At 43.2% G+C, this 15,895-nt stretch overlaps 1 long non-coding RNA gene across 1 annotated transcript in view; it reads right to left on the reverse strand.

Moving 5' to 3' along the window:
• Nucleotides 1–762: 762 nt before the first annotated feature.
• LOC124392647 overlaps nucleotides 763–15,895 on the reverse strand; it is a 34,733-nt gene continuing 19,600 nt past the window's right edge. Inside the window, exon 3 of the long non-coding RNA XR_006927187.1 lies at nucleotides 763–848. This is a non-coding gene — a long non-coding RNA (uncharacterized LOC124392647). The remainder of the gene's footprint in view (nucleotides 849–15,895) is intronic.

Consider the following 15,895-nt stretch of genomic DNA (forward strand, 5'->3'; position numbering starts at 1 on the left):
AAAAGGAACATGTATGCATTTCTTAAAAATCAAGACTAGTAGTTTTCACAGTTTTGAAAGGCACTGGACACTTATAAGAAACAGTGTTGAACTTAAGATGTCAAACTCTAATATATAATAAATAAAACGAAGCAGTGGTAGTAAACAACAATCTATTCAGGTAATCATTTAAATTATTCTATAATTATTCAAAATTCTATTAACAACCTACACAGAGATGAACAAAAGTTGCATTTTGAGTCTGGTTCTCTGAAAAATTATTTCGCATGCAATCACAAGTTTCACCATCATCACCACGGCTTGTCCAATTGTGACACTGTCCAATGTGTGTCCAATAGTTTGAAAACCAATGATCGTTAACTACAATTCAAGTAAAGAAATAAACTGTATAAAGCAAACTATAGTCAAGTTTATTTCTATTGCACTTTTCACAACAGACATCGTCTCAAAGCATCTTTACAGAATTTAACAGTTAAGGTGGATGGTGTGTATTTATCCCTGATCAACAGCCATGGCGGCTGTGACAAGGAAAAACTCCCTTAGATGTTATGAGGAAGAAACTTTGAGAGGAACCAGACTCAAAAGGGGAACCCATCCTCATTTGGGTGACATTAAGCCAGAACTATATAACTATAGTCTACAGCATTATCATAAAGAGAAAGTGTAGAAGTTTCCAATTCCAATTTCCCAGTTTATTCCAGATTTCTCACATATGGAATACATTTATCCTTGTCTCCGGCATTATTATTTTCTGCATCCTCCTTGTGAAACACCGCTCCATCTGTTTGCACCCTCCATTTCACCGTGATGTTTCCTGCCATCCCATCTTCCACCAGGTTTAGCTTGATCTAAATAATACAACTTGTATTACTATAATATTTCAGGAGAAAACAATAATCTCATGTAAAAATTGTTGAAATGCTCCGAATCGGGATGTGATGATCTGAAGACAGATTCTAATTACAATACAGTGTAAATGCTTCATGATCTGAGGAAGACGCTAGCTGAACCATGTCTGTCTGGTTCTGGGTGTAGTAATGAAGATAATTGTAAGAGGGGTTCCCCTTCAGGAACTCGAGCTGCGTCGAAACGCTATGGGAACGCCCCTGAGTGACCATGCTCTGAACCACATGTGAAATCTAGCCAATAGGCAAGCCGTGACGTCATAGACAGGCGACGTCTCGTAAACCAGGAAGCTACAAGATGCTGTGCGGTGGTAGCGACATCAGCTTCTGCTCGTTCAGGTAAGCGCTTTGAGTGTGTTATCTGTGCAGTCATGAGCTTATATGCAGGCAGAATTCCATGTGAAAGCCGATGTGTTGTTTGCTTAGCTTAGGAGCGTGCTTAGTCGGCTCTCGAGGGTATCCGTTGTTAGCATTTTAGCTGTGCGGTTATGCGCTCCTGGCTGCAAGGCGAGCTCCCGTTCCCCGGGGATTGCGCTCGTTTGGTGGTTCCTTCTCCGGTGCGTGTGACGCGGTGCTCCATATTCCGAGGTGAGCGCTCTCCCTCGCGGCTTTGGCTCTCGATGGTGTCGGCTGTTAGCATTTTAGCCGTGTGGCTATGCGCTCCCGGCTGCTAGCCGAGCTCCCGTCCCCCGGGGATTGTGCTCTTTTGGAAACGGTTCTTTTCCCGGTGTATGTGACGCGGTGCTCCGTATTTCTTTCTCCGAGGTGGATGAAATTTCGGCTACTTAGGGGAAGCATGCCTGCCGGCTGCTTCTTCTCCCGGTGCAGCATTGCATGTCTCTCTCTCCAAGGAGGATGAGATGATGGATGCTAGCGAGCCTGCGGACTCCTCACAGCCTGTGCTGTATGTGGAGCTCGTTGAGGTCGTGGCTGGCCATCCGGGCTGGATTTAGCTTGGCCGGTTGTGTGGCAGAAGCAGCGCGCACCCAGTGAGCTGGTTGAGTGTTTCCTGCGCCCTGTGTCACAGCCTTAGCGCCTTCCCTCAACTGCACACCGAGGTGTCTGGGCTTCAACGGCTGCAGTATGTTGCTCCTGCCGTTCGGGTTCAGGAGGACTGTCTGCTAGCCCTGCCACGGGTCGTGTTCAGGGCACAGCTTCTCCAGCGGTTTGCTCCCCGTATTCCGCCCGTATGATCGCTGCGGACAGGGGTCCAGCCCCGAGGGGTCGGTTCTCCCTGTGGAGACTTTCTGTCAGTCTGGAGGGCTGCCTGGAGTCTCTCGGGGGTCCTGCGTACTGTGGAGAAGGGCTGCGCGATTCAGTTCGCGTCGTCTCCTCCCCGTTTCAACGGGGTGTGACTCTGCCTGTAGAGTCAGGCTGCTACAGCCCATGCTTCGTTGTTCCAAAGAAGGACGGTGGGTTGCATCCCATTCTGGATCTCCACTACTTGAACCACTCGTTTTTGAGGCTCGGGTTCAGGTTTCTCGTTTAGAGAGGTCGTGTCTCAGGTCAAGTCCGAGGACTGATTTGTCATACGCTAGATCTGGAGGTTGCATGCTCCCATGCAGCCGTCCTTCACCGCGCACGGGAGGTTCCTGAGGTTGCTTTCGGGGCGAAGCTTACCAATATCGGTCCTTCTGTTCGGCCTAGCGCTCTCACCCCGTGCCTTCACAGAGTGCGTGAATGTGGCACTGACCCAGCTGCGGCTTCAGGGCATCCGCATTTTGTATTATATCAACGATTGGTTGATGTTGGCTCGTTAGAGCGCCAGGCAGTTCGGCATTGAGATGCTGTTCTCGCCTGCATGAAGGTACTGGGGTTCAGACTGGAACGCCGGGTAGTGTGTACTTTTCCCAGCGCGGAGAGCCACTTTCTCGGCGTGGTATGGGACTCGGCCGAGTTGCGGGCACGGTTGTCTCCCGCCCGGTTTGTAGTCATCCTCACTGCAGTCAGGAGGGTAGGGGCAGGCCAGCTAGTCACTGTGAGGCAGTTCCAGAGGCTGCTGGGTCTCATGTCGGCAGCGTCCAGTGTATTTCCACTCGGCCTTGTCCGCATGTGGCCCCTCCAGTGGTGGCTCTAGGGCAGGAGGGTTCTCTCCCTGAGGGAGTCTGTATTGTACCATCAAGGTCTCACGGTGTGCCCTTTGAGCCTTGGTTGCATGGTAGGACCCTACGTTCTGTCCCAAGCCCCGTTTTAGGGACTCCTTGTCGTCGCATAATGCTAACGACGGACGCTTCCCTCACGGGCTGGGGAGCGGTCATGAGTGGCCACTCCGCCCAGGGTCTGTGGATTGGCCCACGTCTCTTGTGGCACATAGGTTGCCGGGAGATGCTGGCAGTGTTGTTGGGGTTACAACACTTCCAACACAGCCTCCCGCCCGGGGTTGTGGAGGCTGTGGCCCCTAAGGGGGCACGGTTCATAGCGGCTGTTCTCTCTACCGAGGTAGTAGAGGCCCTTCTCCACTCCAGAACTTCCTCCACGAGGAGGTCGTATGCCGTACGATGGCGACTGTTCGCTTCATGGTGTGAGCACCATGACTTGGACCCAGTTCACTGCCCAGTCGGTTCAGTTCTGGTGTTTTTGCAGGCACAGTTTGCCGCAGGGTTAACCCCTTCGACCCTGAGGGTTTCTGTGTTCACCGGGTAGGTCCCATTGGTGACGCGTTTCCTCCGGCCGCCCGGAGGCTGTGGCCCGGGACGCGACTCAGGGTGCCTGTCTGGGACTTGGCAGTTGCCTCGTCCCGCCTTGAGTTGCCCCCTGGCATGGCCAGTGTGTTTCTTTACACGTGCTGGTGCCAAGGCCCTCACTCTTTCGGCAGGGTCTGGTCAGTGTGGCGTGATTGGACACTCGTTCCCATAGCGTTTCGACGCAGCTCGAGTTCCTGAAGGGGAACGTCTTTAGGTTACGAACGTAACTCTAGTTCCCAGAGGGAACGAGACGCTGCGTCTCAGTGCCACGCTCCCTGCATCCCTGCAGCGCTTACCTTCTATCTTTGCAGAAGCTAATGTCGCTACCACCGCACAGCCATCTTGTAGCTTCCTGGTTTACGTGACGTCGCCTGTCTATGACGTCACGGCTTGCCTATTGGCTAGATAGCGTTTCGATGCAGCGTCTCGTTCCATCTGGGAACTAGGGTTACGTTCGTAACCTAGAGACGATCTTGTGGAGGATGAGACCCACCTGCTCCAAGAGTCCTGTCTTGAATTCCTTCACGTCCTGATTAGACTGGACCTTCACCTTTAGCGTTTGTTGTTTTTTGATGACTGAATCAAACGGCACATAGAAACACACACAGTTACAGATATACTAAATGCAATGTCAATTTGTTTATAGACATAAAAAACAAAAAATTCTGTTCACCATCGTAGCAGAAAAAAGGCCTTAAGTCAGAGCACAGTGTATCATCGAGTTGATTTTGATACAAAAACCCGCAATTTTCTTTTAGCTGGATATTATCAGGTTTTCCAGTCTTCCAAGGGATGAGGGAGAGAGACGTTTGGTCGATCCACTTCCAGGGGTTTCTGATCAGACCAATCCAGGTGTAAAATTGCAAAGGGGTTGCAATATCATGTATAAGTGTGTATTCTGTTTCATCTCTTGTGCTGGCCAGATCTGTGTAATACTGTCTACAGTAACTCTGAGCTTCTATCCATGTTATCTTTTTGGAATTGTAAATGTATCTGTCAGAGCCATTTTTCGTTTCTGTGAGAATTTAAATAAAACAAGTTACACCATTAGACCCATTAAAACACCATTAAAAGTAAGTCTTATAAATAAGAATATCTAAAAATAGAGCAAAGCACACACACATTGGTTTAGATAAAGTTTACCAATAAACAACTTGAAATGTTACCATTTACTGTATTAGCACATTATTAACAACATTCACTCTTGAAAAGGACCTGCTCTTACCATCAAAGCATACAAATGGGTTCATATCTGTACAGTCTCTATCATCCCAACCTGCAGGAATTATTACACCACAGTTTTGATTTCCACCATAGTTATTAGGCTGGCCGGGAGCCCATATTTTCATATTTCCTAGTGACTTATTTCCAAGTGACCAGCGCCAACTATTGTCATTGTACAGTCCAACCCAAGCTTTGGAAATGAATTGTTGTCTGTTTGCTTCATCTTGAATTTGGTTTAGGTCGTCGTTAGTTTTGATGATAGCCAAATCGGTATGTGTGGCCTGGCAGTAAGCCTGAGCATCACTCCATGTTTTTTGCTCCTGGACTACATAATACCTGAAATTAGAGACAGTTGAGACCAAAGGGGCGATTCCTGTGGGGAAAAGTATTAATGGTTTTGTGTTGTTAGCTCTGGGAGAAACATATTAACTGTTTCATTAGATTACTTTAATGCAGTGTTATAAAAACATTTCCCTAAAGTTAAATATAAGATAAAAGGCAAAAACACACAAGATTGGACAGTGATTGACTGGAAAAAAGGTTTGGGGACAAATGAATACAAATATGATTATTATTGTCTCTAACAGTAGAACTTATGTAAGATATAGAATAGGAGACAAAATGTTAACAGACTGCCAGCAGTCAAAGCTTAATGGTTTGGGGTTGTTTCGGAGCAGGGAAAGTTAGAGACTTATTCCGTAAAATGAAAGTAATCCTGAACCATCATGGCTACCATCCCATGCTTCAACACCATGCAATTCTGTCTGGACTGTGGCTCATTGTAACCGAATTCACCATACAAAAAGACGATGAGCTGAAGTGTACGTCTGAGCTCTGTAAGCATTATTTAGAGAGCAAACGGTGAGTTGGAGTGATATCTTTCATGAAATGGCCTGCCCAGTCGCTGCACCTAAATGCCATTGAACCGCTTTGAGATTAATTGGTCAGAAATCTCCAACTAGAACAACTTTCTAAGGGAGAAATTGTTAATCAAAATAACGTTTAACTAACAATCACCACTAAACAGCTCAAATAAAACTTAAGTTGTTTATTTAATGTGGTAAGCTATTATGCACACACACACACACACACACACACACACACACACACACACACACACACACACAAATATAAACAAAAATATTTTTCTCTTACCTGTGCAAAACAGGATGATGAAAAGATGCTGACCCATCACAGAGGTTGTTGGGAAACTCACTAAAAATATATATACAAACAAGTAAATATAAAAATACAAAAATTAAAATAAAATAAAATAATTTATTTAAAAGTTACAGTTGTACTGGTAAAAACTGCATGTATAACATTATCCATAATTATACAGTTTGGCAACCATAATATCAAAACTACCAGAATAACATAAACTAAGTGGCTAAGGGTCCTGTCCTTTTGTCCCCTGGTATCTGCAATACCCTTTCTGAAAAGGTAAGCAGGGGTTTGCAAAGCACCAAATCATGTTAACATGATTAACATAAAAAACAACTATTAACAAGTGTGTGCTCTCTTGCAGTGTGTGGTGAGATGATAAAGGTTATGTAAGAGCAGAGACAAGTAGAGCTACTGTATGTGTGTCGATGTGTGCGATTGAATTTCATTACTGAAAAGTGAAGTCTCAAAATAAAGCTAGTTCTCTAGCGAACTTGTCATCTGTCTTCTTGTGAAAGCACGTAGGCTTTGTTTAAGTTCTTCTATCATGCAGCCTCCTGTCCCCACACCGTGGAAATGGGGACCAATTCCCCAAACCTTGTCGCACAGCCACGGGTCCTACCCCCCACTTCCATTTTCCTCCCTGTGTCTGTGCTCTCTCCCCTGCAGGTCGTTGATACTTATATCTCATTAATGGGAGGAAATCCCAGGCCAGCCTGTGTGTACTACAGGCTTGAAGAGGGTAGACACTGTTCTTTGGTGGATTCAGGGTGTGTCCACCATACATCAAAGCCTTGTTCAGTGCGAGACTTTGAATTCAGCATGTGTAGGTGAGGTCTGTGCATGAAGATATACAGGAATATCAAAATTATTAGTCTCTGAGAGGAAAATTAACAGAAAGAAACTGATCAAAACTGTACTGTTTGACTTTATAGTATACAGTTGTGAAGGAGAAACTGTTCATAATGATACTAATCTGGTGTCTAGAGTTCCTCTCAGGCTTTCTTCTGCATGTCAACTCAGGCAAATTTCCCTTGCTACTGCTGCCTCTAGCTTACTTATTAGGCATTCAAACATACATATGCATTGAACTTAAATAACATGCAAATCACACATTCCCTGATGAGCAAACAGAGAAGCAAATGTAAAAGACGTTTGCTTGCTTCATTGGTTGGATAATAACCTTAATTCTATTGCAGGTTCCTCAATGAGTAGTTAGATTTACATATTTTTTAATTTATGGCATTTTTCAGCCACAACTAAGCTGGAGGAGGAGAAGGAGAGGAGAAAGGCATCTACAGGGACAGCAGGAAAAGGAGAAGTGTAGGAGAGTGGAGGTTCGGGTTGGTACTTTAAATGTTGGTACTATGACTGGTAAAGGGAGAGGGGGAGCTGATATGATGGAGAGGAGAGAGGGAGATATATTGTGTGTTCAGGAGACCACGTAAAATGGGAGTAAGGCCAGGAATGTTGGAGGTGGGTTTAAACTCTTCTATCATGGTTTGGATGGAAAGATAAATGGTATAGGGGTGATTCTGAAGGAAGAATACAGTAAGAGTGAAGTATGTGTATGGTGAATTTTAATGTTTTTGTCATGTTATTAGACAAATATTTACTCTGAACTGCTCCAGATGATATGCACCTACAGTTGCGTTTGTAGTGTAGAGGTTTGGAGCTTGCTTTAGTAAAAAATGGTATTGACCCTCCAAATATGCAAAATGCCTCTCTCTCTGTAATGCCACACGTTGTTATATTGCGCTTTTGTATAGTATTGATGGTTTCTATAATTGCGACGTGATAGTGGTGGTATTAAGAGGTGGATTAATTCGTGTTAGTCCCCACTGAAGGCCAAGGTTCCAAATGCACGGCCCGCCACTGCATGGTGGTCTCCCTGCCATTGTCTCCAGGCTGACTTAAGAAATACAGAGACTTCAAAGCCTACCTCAGATCCTCTGGGCCTGTCTCAAATCACAGGCAGAATGTAAAAGAATTAGCTGGAGGTTTGTTTCATAGGGATCATTCCCATTATGTAGATGTACTGGGTTAAAAAGCTGGGGTATGGAATATTTCTTACCTAATATTTGAAAAAATTTAATACAGAGACGTCTGTGCCTAATGAAATAATGCACAGGACTATTTCAGTACATATATATATCAGGACTGCAGCTCTTTCAGAAAGGTGTGGGGAAAAGTAGTGCCACCCTGCTAAACTTAAAACTCCTGGAATCTTAGTGATCTGGGATTCTCTATTTCGATTGAACTGTTTGTATACGATCCCCGGAAACCACACAGCACAAAAAACAAGCAGGCAGAGTTTAAGCATTTCTTAATAAAAACAAAGACAACAAGGTTATCAATTGATACAAAACAGACTTTTATATTAACTTGCCCAGGACTGTCTTTATCCCATTCTTGAGGGATCACTTTAAAACAAAGTGATCAATCTTCACAACTGTGCTTCATCACTCCTCCACCAGCTCTTCCCAACCATTAGTTGCAGTTTCTAAGTATTCCTAGTCTTCCACCCATCCAAGACACTAAACCTGATAAAAGAAATTCCAAATACTCACTAATACTATGCCTGCTGTTTTTTTATTTTCTAGCGTAGCCAGTCAAGCAGTGCTTTATATGTTGGGTCATCACCAAAATGACCAAACAGAAGTAGACAGAACTTACAGCAATTATATGTTTGCAGGTAATTGCAAGTTGCATGAACCAGACATTAGCATTTGAATTGAGAAAACTAGCTTTAACTATGAAGTCCAAATTGAATTATATTTGGTTTTAAAATATCTAGTTTTGCACTTTGGTTACAGCCAATTGGTGGCATTGTATTTTTATGAACATGTTTATGGCAAAAACAACACTGAATACATTGCCAGATTAGGAGCAACTCATTATACAACCGAGTTCCTTGTCACATGTGTCAAGAAACAAGAAAGACTTGATAAAATGTCCTAAACAAACAATCCGTATAAATTGATAAAAAATAGCCTGGGTTTTTTTTTGTCGTCTAAGAAATCATTTAATCACTTGAAAAACTAAATATCAGAAAATCTTTATTTTTACATATAACATTGCTTTTTGTTAAAGTGTATTACACATGAGCTATATTGAGAAATCCTACCAAATTTAATCTCATTATATTTAATATTATGATTGATTATGTTATAAATACTGATAACCATAGGACAGGTCCCTACAGTACTCTGACATAAGAAATAATAATAAAAAAAATGCAAATCAAAAACAGATGTAACACAATAGAAAGTTGAAATCAACATGCTGCATAAAAACAGATTATTTCCAATACATTGGATTTATGGTTTATTGGTTTATTATATATATATATATATATATATATATATATATATATATATATATATATATATATATATATATATAAACAGCAAAATACTGAAACATACCTGAATTTTGAAGAGTGTTGGGAACTGTTATGCCTCTGTGTTCTTAAGAAACTTAGTTTCTAGTGTCGCACACTTCTGCAAACTAAATTTTTTTTTTTTTTACAAATTCTTTTTACCTACTTTACAAATCAAATTGTATGGAAATTTAAAAAGAATGACTCAAAAAAGGACAGTGGACTGTGGTGTGTTTTTAACACACAAAATATGAGCTAATCCCCAAATGACTAAATGTAAGGTTTATAATCAAACAAGCAGATGGTATACAAGTGCAGACAATTTAAAACATTATATAGACAACAGTAGAGACATCCAGCCATATTCTTTATATAGTTCTTTTTCAAGCTAGTGCATAGTTGGAGGCTCACAGTTGTATTGGATACTTTTGGATGCACTGAATTTTCCCTTTGCTTGTTCCAGCATGACAATGCCCCTGTCCATACATGGGTTGAAGTGGAAGATCTCCTGCTATAGAGATCGGATCTCAACCCTATTTAAAACCTTTAAAATTAATTGGAACACTGAGTGCGGCATTACCTGCGGGGTGACGTCACGACCAGGAAGCTTAAAAGCACATGGAGTGAAACCAGTGGCAGCTTTTGAAAAGGGAGGGAAGTGCTGCAGGGATGCAGGCAGTGTTGCGTAGAGATGCAGCATCTCGCTCCCTCGAGGACCCATGGTTACATATGTAGCCTGGAGACATTCCTCTTCAGGAACTCGAGCTGCGTCAGAAACGCTTTGGGATTGAGAGCCCAATTAAACCAGACTGACCAGTCCCTGCCTATTGTGGACCGGCACAGCTAGGGTGAAGGACAGAGGGGCCAGGAGTGGTGCTGATGTCAAGGCTAAAGAACCTGACTGGACTGCAGCAATGCAAATGTCCTGGAGTGAAACGCAAAAGTACAAGGCCTTAGAGGCAGCCACATTTCGATTGAAGGGGAGACCAGAGGACTCATAAAAGAAAGAAATAGCATCCACAATCCACCCACTGAGCATCTGCTTATTTGCAGGGAGACCTTTCCTAGGAGTTCCATAGCAGACAAACAGGTGCTCTGACTTCCTTCACAGTTCTGTTCTGTGGAAGTAAATGTCCAGTGCTCGCACTGGACACAGTCAGTTATGTTTCTCCTGGTCTGGGGCCTCAAAGGGAGGAGGAGAGGATGCCTGGAGCGAGGGAGGTTGTGGGACAACCGAGGGTACTTTTGAAAAATACCCTGATTTAGGTAAGAGGAAGGCACTGGCCAAGCCTGGAGTAAACTCCATGAAAAAAGGGGCTTGTCAGGAGGCGTAAGAGGAAGGACCCAAATGCAGGACGAAGGAGGAATTTCAAAAGGCAGTCTTTATTTATACATTGTACTGTGTATATACTGTGTATATACTGTTATTGTAGTATATGTATTTTCTTTTTCATATATTTGCATTTATTTTTATTTCTTTGTTTGTTATTATTATTATTATTATTATTATTAACTGTTTTTATTTCTCTGTTTTAATTTTTTGTATATTCTTTTTTATATATTTGCGTCTATTTTTATTTCTTTGTCTTGCTGCTGTAACATAGAAATTTCCCCACTGTGGGACGAATAAAGGTTTATCTTATCTTATCTTATCTCATCTCATCTCATCTCATCTCATCTCATCTCATCTCATCTTATCTTATCTTTAATGTAAAAAAAAACAAAGTAATGATACAAACTGTCTGAAAACTTATGCCCTTAAATAGGAGCACCAAAGACAGAGAGCAGAAAAAGGCAAAAACTAAAACACAAACCAGAAAACCCAGGGCAGTACACACCGGAAGCTGACTCTAAAAACAAACGTCCGAGAACCGGCAAAAGAAAAAACAAGCACCATGCTTGGACAGGTCTAAGCCAAAAAATGTGGAATGTAGAGTGGATCCAAATGGCCTTGGGTAGTTTGAAGCACACAGCAACCGGGTTAATGACCTTGGAGATGGGGAAGGGTCCCAGAAACCGTGGGGCGAGTTTACGAGACCTTGAGTGGAAGGTCCTGAGTGGAAAGCCAAGCCTTTTGACCAACCCGGTAATGGGGTGCTGGACGGCGCCTCTGGTTGACCCAGCGAGCATAGCTCTAAAAAACTTTAAAAAGAGCTGTGTAGGCCCTCCTCCAACTGAGTCGGCAGCATCGGAACTAAGCCAATGCAGAAGAGAGGGAAGCCTCATAGCCCAGTGGTGGCAGTAGGCACTGATTTATGGGCGTACTCAAACCACAACAGTTAGGAGGACCATGAGGAGGCATCTTGGGCACAAAGGATACGGAGTCCAGTCTCTAGGTCTTGATTAAGCCTCTCAGTCTGGCCATTGGTTTGCAGGTAGAGGCTGAGAGGAGAGGCTGATCGAGACCCCTAGAAGGCAAAATAACTCCTTCCAAAATTTGGCCATGAATTGAGGGCCCCAGTCAGAGAGGATGTTACGAGGGAAACCGTGCAGACGGAAAACGTGCAGGAGAAGGAGTGCAGCGGTTTTCTTACCCGAAGACGGTTTGGCTAGGGTAATGAAATGTAGCATTTTGTAGAACCGGTCCACCACGGTAAGAATGACGGTGCATCCGGCAGAGGGAGGGAGTCCGGTACCAAAATTTAGGGCAATGTGAGACCAGGGGCGTTTAAAAGGGAGTGGACGTGGTAAACACTCCAAATGGCCCTTAGGGTTCTTGTGTTGCGTGCAGGTAGGACAGGCGGCTACAAATTCACGGACATCTCTCTGGACAGTGGGCCATCAGAAACGCTACCGGAGGAGGGACAGAGTATGGGGAACCCCGGGTTGGCAAAACAGGTGAGCCGTGACACCACTGGAGGATTTAGGACCGCAGCTGCTTAGGAACAAAAAGTCTCTTAGCAGGACGACCCTCAGGAAACGGCTAATCCACAGTGGCAAGTTTGACCCCAGCCTCAAGGTCTAGGTCCAGGGCATGCATGGTAATGGAAGGAGGAGGTATGTATGTGAAGGTGGGGTCTCCTTCCTCCACAGGTGAGTGTAACCACAAAAGAGCGTCAGGCTCACCATTCTTAGATCCTGGGCGGTAGGAGTCCCCAGCGAGCCTGGTGAGGGTTGAGGCGTTTGGCAGTGCGCAGATACTCCAGGTTGCGGTGATCTGTACAGACCAAGATATAGGTCTCTGCCCCCTCTAACCAGTGATGCCATTCTTCCAGGGCAAGCTTGATGGGCAGGAGCTCACGCTCTCCAATGGAGTAATTATGGACTGCTTGGTTAAGATGGCAGGAGAAGAAGGTGCAAGGGTGCAACTTACTATCAGTAGTGTCCCTCTGGGACAGTACAGCATCTACCTAGGTCAGAGGCATCGACTTTCATAATAAAATGGCGAGAGGGATCGGGAAAAAACAGGACTGGGGCAGAGGTGAAGAGGTCTTTGAGTCTGATAAAAGCTTGCTCCGCCTCGAGACTGAACTGTAAACCGCCGAAAAAAGTTGGCGAACCCCAGGAAGGGGGGGGCTGCATGAAATCTCAAAGTGTTAAACTAATCTCATGCAGCTGCTGGTCATGGGTGAGGCAGATCTGCTTCAGGGAGTCTACACTTCCCCTTAATTCCTCTGCGTCCGTAGGGTCCATATTTGGCCAGATTGTTCTGTTAGGAGGCGTGAGAGGAAGGACCCAAATGCAGAACGCAGGATAAATAAAAAAAAAAATTGTCTTTCAATGAGAAAAAACAAAGTAATAATTCAAACTTATGCACCTCCCTTAAATAGGAGCACCAAAAGACAAAGAGCAGAAAAAGGCAAAAACTAAACCACAAAACTGAAGCACCACATTCAGAGCATCAATACCAACAGCATGCCATGCCTATGAGTCTGATGTTAAGGTTGGGTCACACAGCATGATTAAAGACATTTTGGGCGGTGGCTGTAAGATAAATATATAAGGTATGTGATATCCAGATTCACATAGAAATAAAGCAAAAATGAGGATTGTGTAAAACAAAGTGTATACACCAACCAGGCATAATTTTATGGCCACTGATCAGGCATAACATTATGGTCACCCGCCTAATATTGTGTTGCTCCCCTTTTGCTGCCAAAACAATCCTGACCTGTGGCACATTAACAACATTTAATTCTTCAGCAATTTGAGCTACAGGAGCTCGTCTGTTGGATCACACGGACCAGCCTTCGCTTCTCACGTGCATTAGTGAGCCTTGGCCGACATGACCCTGTCACTGATTCACCTCTGTTTCCTCCTTGGACCACTTTTGATAGATACTGACCACTGCAGTCCAGGAACTTCACACAAGAGCTGCAGATTTGGAAATGCTCCGACCCAGTCATCCAGACATCACAATTTGGCCATGTCAAACTTACTAAAATCCTTATGCTCGCTCATAGAATCTTATTACTTTTAACACATTAACTTTGACAACAAAATGTTTAATTGTTGCCAAATATATCCCACCCACCAACAGGTGCCATGATGAAGAGATAATCAGTGTCATTCAATTCACTGCTCATAATGTAATAAGGTCATAATATTATGTCTGGTCTGTGTATATTGTGGTATGTACATGCAGACCCTGAGACTAAATTACCTACACAGAAAACACAAAAAGAATGGACAAAACCAGGAAAACAACCCACACCCAAAACAATTTTAGCCACACCCCTACTACCATTGAACACAACAAACAATAAAGTGTATACATATATTACAATAACACTGAGTATTTACAACCAACCATTTACATTTAAATTAACACTCTGTGGAATGTGCTGCTTTGAACCCAGACTGGTTTGGATCATGGAGGTTGTTCTGTGAGAGATAGACAGACAGTTGGTTAAAAATAGTGCATTCCAGAGATTTAGAAAGAAGTGATACCGGTCTGTAGATGTTGATGTCTGATGGGTCCAGAGCAGGTTTCTTTGAGATGGGAATGACCCTTGTTTGCATGAATGTCGGAAGGTTGAAGTTTAACTAAATGAATGGTTACAGTCATGGTGTCGAGAGCACAAACTTCTCTTTGTTGATTATTGGAATTTTTTTCTGGGAACATCCTAGGTTCTTCCGCCCTGATGGCCTGCACCCCAGCAGAGTTGAAACAGTAGTGCTATCAGACAACATCTCTAGGATGCTTCACACCATCTGACTGGTAAGACATCATGCAATTTACGACAATGACAACATTTATACAACAAACCAAATAGTTACAAGTACACGCACAGCCCAATTTATAGAAACCGTGTCTATTCCTCGTGTAGTAAAAAAAGAACGGTACTTTTAGACGTACATAGGAAACCCCTACTGTCTCTCGCTCTGGCCACCTTGTACAGACCCCCATGGCCTTACGCTGATTTTCTTTTGAGTTTGCTCGTTTTCTTTTAGACCTGTTGATCAATTTTGATAAAGTGCTTCCTGTAGGAGATTTTAATATTCATGTAGATGATGCAAACTTTGCCCTAGGACTATCATTTGTGGACTTATTAAACTCTTTTGGGGTTATACAAAACATCACCAGACAAACCAATCGTTTTAATCACACACTAGACTTAATAATATCCCACTAAGCAGACGTCACTGATATAGATATTTTACCTCAGAGTGATGACATTACAGACCATTACCTCATACTGTACACACTACCGGTAAAGCATATTAGCCGTGTTTCACCACGTTATCGACTTGGTAGGACTATTATTCCAACCACATAAAAAATTCATAAAAAACCTGCCTGATTTATCTCAATTTCTCACTAAACCCATAAATGCTAACCACCTTGATGAAATGGCTAACAACATAGACCTTATCCTCACTAGCTCATTCGACAACGTTGCCTCCATCTGGTTAAAAAAGGTTAGAGAAAAACACCTACACCATGGTATAATAGTCATACGCATGCCCTCAAGAGAACAGCCCATATTCTGGAAAAGAAATGTAGGAAAACTAAATTGGAGGTATTTAGAATTGCGTATAAAGACAGTATGCTCTGCTACAGACAGGCGTTAAAAGCTGCTAGAGCTGAGCACCTGAGCAATCTCATAGGAAACAACCAAAACAGTCTCAGGTTCCATTTCAGTACAGCAGCTAAATTAACAACAAATCAGGAATCTGAAAAACAATATGTTCCATCACAGTTTAGTAGTGAGTATTTTATGAATTTTCTTCACTGAAAAAATTGATAGTATTAGAAAAACAATTGTGGAGGTTCAACCTCTGACAGCATCTCCTGACACAATCTCACCTAAAATTCCACAACAATGCTGTTTTCATGTATAGGACAGGAAGAGCTGTATGATGTTATTACTAAAGCTAAATCAACAACATGTCAATTAGATCCCATTCCAACTAAACTATTGAAGGAAGTGTTACATACAGCTGGTGAGCGTCTTTTGAATATTATTAACTCCTCAATATCTTTAGGTCATGTCCCTTAACCCCTCAAGTTAGCAGTTATTAAGCCCCTCATTAAGAAACCTAATTTGGATCCAAACACACTATCAAATTACATACCCATTTTAAATCTCCCA

Source organism: Silurus meridionalis, chromosome 1 (genome assembly GCF_014805685.1).
Source record: "Silurus meridionalis isolate SWU-2019-XX chromosome 1, ASM1480568v1, whole genome shotgun sequence".
NCBI lineage: Eukaryota > Metazoa > Chordata > Actinopteri > Siluriformes > Siluridae > Silurus > Silurus meridionalis.